Genomic DNA, 6,000 nt, shown 5'->3' with positions numbered 1-6,000 from the left:
CACCTTTTCCCGTTTCATAATTATGTGTAGTGAATTGAAGAAGAAGAAGAAGAAGGCTTAAAACCTTGATTTTATCTCATTGTAGTGCTTATAAAGTTAATACTTACATCTATACCAATACCTTGTTGAATTACCCTATTTCATATAAAAATTGAATTACCAACATGATTTATGTAATTCAATGAGGGATACATGTACTATTACAATAAGAAAAGGAAAACCATCTGTCGGTACGATCTATGTCATAAAGCAGCTTGGCCTCCAAGAGGCCCTGGGAGTAAATTGATTCATTCTTTGAAGACAAAGAAAATTAATATAAAACGTAAAAATATGTAGATTTAGCGAATATGGTATTTACATGTTTCTCAACCGATTCGATATGCGACAGCATGTTCTGCGTATGAACAATTTTTTAATCGAGACAGCCTACTGGCAAATAAAGTCATCTTACAATAGAGGGGTTTAAACAGTCTCGTTTTAATTAACATTTTTAATGTTCTATGTTCGTTATAAAGATCTAATATGCAGATAAAACCTAGCATTACATCGAATGCTGTACAACGTGTTTTATATCAATTATTAGGCCATTCTTTACATACTGATTTTGACTACGGATTACTCCATTTACCTGAATAAGATATAGGACTCACGGTGAATGTGACCGGTTGACAAGGGATGCTTACTTCTCCTAGACACCTGATCTGTGTTTACCCTACCCTCTTTTGTATCCTTTATGGTATCTACGAAGCGGACCACTGCTCGTTTTCTCATTTTCATTGTGTGTTGGAGGATACTAGTGATATAATTTCTTGTGTGTATTACCGGTAACTTATTTATTAAGTAGATATTCAATGTATAACGAAAGGATAATGCACAATTTTGAATGATTTAGATCAAAATAAATGTTTATTGTTAAGTAATGATAAAGTGAAGTAGATCAAATTCACACGACTGGTAAATGATTAGAAGCTGAGCTTTTTGTACTAGAGACTTTTTAAAGAGTTATCTGCCCTTTGTAAAAATAAGAAAAATCTAGTTTGTAAAAAAATGTGTGCGGTAAATTATTAATTTTATTTCGTATTTTCATAAAGAGAAAGTGTATATAACTTTTTACTAAGAGATTGGTAGGAAAATATGATTTCTTTTAAAAATACTAGATGAAACCCCGCGCCAGCGCGGGAAATCACAATTAAATAATTGCAGAGCAATCTGCATAGAGGAAGGACTTTTTATAATGCGTTTGAATTGTTGCGCACGAATGAACGATTACTTTAATTCAAATTAATACAATTTTTGAAGAATTGCGTGCATTATCATATACAGTAAATAAAACTTGATTATTAGGAATTCACTTGGAACTCAAAATTAAATGTTCATTATGTAACATAAATGATCTCTCTCCGTATTGAAAATTAGATACATGTAGTAATTTTACGAATGCAATTGTATTCCGTCATGCCGAATAGTTGACCAAAGACAGTCGTTCTTAATTTCAAAATTGGAAACTCAGTATTGCGAATGTGTTTATACATGTAATAGTGGTTTTTGTCGAGTACGACAATTCAAGGGTAAAATTATGAATACACGTCGTTTCTAGCTTCTCGTCAAACGCAATAATCGAAAACAAAATGCACTATATGAATGACAAACAGAAAAAAACCCTGCTATATTATAAACAGTGGCCTGATTTCTTTGACACTGTCAGATACTGTACAAACCAATTTCGGTAAAATATTTTGAGTCGCAAACTTCACAGAACAGACCCGAACCATTCGATATCTCACATATTGGACATTTTTTGACTTATTACTTACTTTCAATATCTGTGTCATCACAAAACATGTTAAACGAAAATAATTTTTTTTGGTGTTTATCCATGTGTTTATACATCCAAAAACTTACTTTGTTAAACACCACTCTGATTCCACGCATAAATACTCTGAGGTTGAAATAAAAAATATGCTAGAGTTCCTCATTGACAATATCTTCGTGGTCTTTGGTGATCAGGTCTTCCAACAGTCTGTTGTAATTCCTATGGGGACGAATTGTGCTCCTTTGTTCACTGACCTGTTTTTTATATTCGTATGAAGCAGAGTTTATTCAAAAGCTTTTGCATGAGAAGAAAAAAATTCTTGCGGCCAGTTCTACTCGAAATTTAATATATCGACTACGGTTTATCTATTAATAATAATGATTTTCATTCATATGTCAATTCGCTATATCCATGTCAATTCGAAATAAAAGACACCACGGAGTCCTCCATATTTGCTTCCTACTTAGATATTTTATTGAAAAACGATGTTGACAGCAAACTAACAACTCAGCTTTATGACAAATGGGATGATTTCAGCTTCTTCATCGTCAAATTCCCATATCTATGGTGCAATATTCCATTATTACCTTTATATGGTGTTCATATCTCTCAACTTATTCGATATGCAAGAGCTTGATTTGCTATGATCCGCCCATCTATCGCTACGCATATGTGTAGTGATAGTAAATAAGTGGATGATAGGATCTAATTTTAATTAAATTGCGGTCGTCAGGGGATGGTTACTCTTCAGTCCTACTCTTTATTTTGTATTCCTTGTGTCTCTACAGCCCAGCAGCTAAGTACTTCGTTACTAGCTTGAAAATACGGATGTATATTTAGTTGCTGTTATAAAATTTAGAAATTCATTTCAAAATTAAGGATTATCTCCCTCACGCATAGCTCTTATCCTTAAACGAATTTGACTCCACCTTTTTGGCACATTGTTTTTGCCTATAATAGCTCTAAAACTTCATTGTTATTTCGGATTTCAAACATTTCGGTTGAGCATCACTGATGAGACATAATTTGTCGAAATGCGCATCTGGTGCATCAAAATTGGTACCGTATAAGTTTTACATTGTGGGAGTTATGAGATTGATCACTGTTCGTTATCTTTGCCTTTTATTCTTAAAGTAAGTAGTATGATAATTAACTTAAAAGATATTTTACATCTTGTATACCATGGATAGGTGAGAATGACGAACAGTGGTCAATATCGTAACTTCTACCAAGAAAAAAAATAAGAGAAAGAGTCAAACACTGATCAGGTGTCTAGGAGGAGTAAGTACCCCCTGTTGACCGGCCACATCCATCGTGAGTCTTATCTTTCGATTGGGTAAACGGAGTAACCTGTAGTAAAAATCAGGCCTCAAGTGGTATGAAACATGTCAGACAGCATTTTACCCAATGACAGGTTGTATTGGTAAATTAGATCGTTATCACGACCGTACAGTCAGACAGCATTTGACCCATTGATAGGTTATATGGGCAGACTAGATCATTATAACAACTATAGAATTTGCGAAATGCTGACTTTAAACGATGCTGCTGAACACTTGTAACATCAACTTATTAGTCAGTAGCCCACCTTGATTTAAAACATGACCATACGCTGATTACCATGGATTACATTCTATAAAACCCGTGTATCAAATTCAAAACTATGCTTCTTTCATTGATGTTATACATACCATAGTTTAGAATTGTTGAAGAAAAAGTTGTGAAAGTCTATAAAACACGTCACTGTTTCACTATAATATACTTCTTTTTATTATTCGGAAGAGTGGGATTTGCAAATTGAACTCAACATGCATTATTCGTAGAAGTGTACAATACCAAAACTTCGTGAAACTGCCAGCGCACCTGACATAACCTTAACTGTCTCTTGTTTCTAGTTACTTTTATTCTCTTCTTGTCGGTGATGTTTAACGTACACCAATGACAGTACATAGAGACTTAATTATTGTCTACATAATTAATCTTAGGGAGGAAATAAATGAAAACTTACAGCATAGTTATATGACTATTTCCTAAGCTGTGTAAAATTTGGTTGGTCAAAGGAAAATCTTTTCATTCTTAAGATTTTTCTCACAAACTGCGCAGCACATGAAGGTGCAATTAACATGATCTTTATAACTATTGATAATCAACAAAGTAAACAGAATATTACCATTAACTGAAATTCTATAGAGCACGCGACTGATAGATCTTTGTGTGCGAACATTTAAAGCAGCCAATTTCTTAGGAAAGCTTATCAATAGCAAACGATATCACCTATGATTAATTTCTTGTTTACTTAAATATGAAGTTGAGAATTATGTTTACTTCAAAATGTTATGGTCTTTATTTGGAGTCGTAATTTATCGTTAAAGCACTTCCTTCGTTGGGTGGAGTCTGGAAAGAACTTACAATATCCAGAAGTGGATTGTTTTTATGCTATGAGAATATGCGGTCTATATACACGTGAGATAATGGAGAGCGCAGTATGAAATTTTCAAGTAAAAATATTTATCATTTACATCAAAGTTTTAAATTGATTTTCAAATATCTCAGAAAATGCTTTGTATATTGTTTTTTAAAATTTAGTGACAATTTAGATATTAGTCGCATAATACAATATAAAATGTCTTTTCAGATATTCTTAATCGTCGAAATTGGGTACCATGTAAGAGCAGTTACAGGTCTTTTTCTACCATATATATCAAGGGTGAAATATTTTCGTGGGCCTGCTCTATTACAAAGGTACTAATACAGATTTACATACCTTACGACTAAGATCAAAATTTACAAACATTGTATTTTTCGTACTTTTCATCTCTTGTAGACTTTCTTAATTAATATGTAAAGTTCATCCATGGTTTATAAAACTTGAATACATACTTCTGACCTTGTGGTCGGAATTTGATTATCAGATAGAATTATTTTTTTCAGCTTAGTCGTAATATATTTTGTTAATAAGGGTCTTGAAGCGGCGATGTACGTAGACATCACACCTGAATCGTGTGCAGAACATGAAAAAGGTGAAGATAACGAACAGTAACTACTCGCATAACTCGACAGGGGATGGTTACTCCTCCTAGGCACCTGATCCCACCTCTGGTATGTCCAGGGGTCCGTGTTTTCCAAACTCTGTTTTGTATTGCTTATAGGAGTAATGAGATTGACCATTGTTCGTTATCATCACCTTTCATCACTGTTCGTTATCTTCACTTTTCATAAAGAATACAAAATCAAGAGTTGGGCAAACACAGACACCTGGACATACCAGAGATAGGATCAGGTGCCTAGGAGAAGTAATCATCCCCTGTCAACTGGTCATAATTGGTATGAAACACGTCAGATAGCATTTACCTCAATGATAGGTTATACTGACAAACTAGATCGTTATAACGATCATAGAATTTGCTAAATGCTGACTTTAAACGAGATTATTGAAACTCTGTGACATCAACTTGTTTGTCAGTAGTCTGCCTGGATTTAAAAATGGATCCTACGCAGAACAAGCTCTTGTGTATCGAATCAGTTGAGAGACATAAACACCATATGCAGGTAATAATGGAATATTACTACAGTAGATATGGGAAGTTGACGATGGAGAAGCTGAAATCATTCTGTTTGTCATAAAGTTGAGTTGTTAGTTTGCCGTTAATATCTACTTTCAATAAAATATCTAATTACGAAGCAAATGTAAATGATTCTGTGGTGTCTTTTATTTCAAGTTCACTGGAGTATATCGAATCGACATATGAATGAAAATGATTATTGGTAATACATATATAAAACATCGTTGATATATCTACATGTCGAGTTGAAGGCCACAGCAAGATATTTTTTGTTCTCGATCAGAAGCTTTTGAATACATTTTGCATTGTAAGAATATAAAACGGGTCGGCTAATAAAGGAGCACAATTCGTGCCCATGGGAATTCCAACAAACTGTTTAAAGACGTATTTTTCTATTAGATGTAGTATGTAGATATTGTCAATGAGGAACTCCAGGGTCTTTTAAATATCAACTTCAGAGTACTTGTATTTAAAATATTTTCAAGATTTAATCTCTCATAGAAACAATATTATCTGTGAATACTATATTTTAAAAACAATGTTCAACCGCTTTACTCGTATATTTGACTGCAAAAAAGCTCCCTATATTAATATTAAAGACAACATGCATGTATTATTTAAAGG

This window comes from Ostrea edulis, chromosome 2, assembly GCF_947568905.1.
Source record: "Ostrea edulis chromosome 2, xbOstEdul1.1, whole genome shotgun sequence".
NCBI classification, from domain to species: domain Eukaryota; kingdom Metazoa; phylum Mollusca; class Bivalvia; order Ostreida; family Ostreidae; genus Ostrea; species Ostrea edulis.
Note: the sequence above shows the minus strand (reverse complement) of the source record.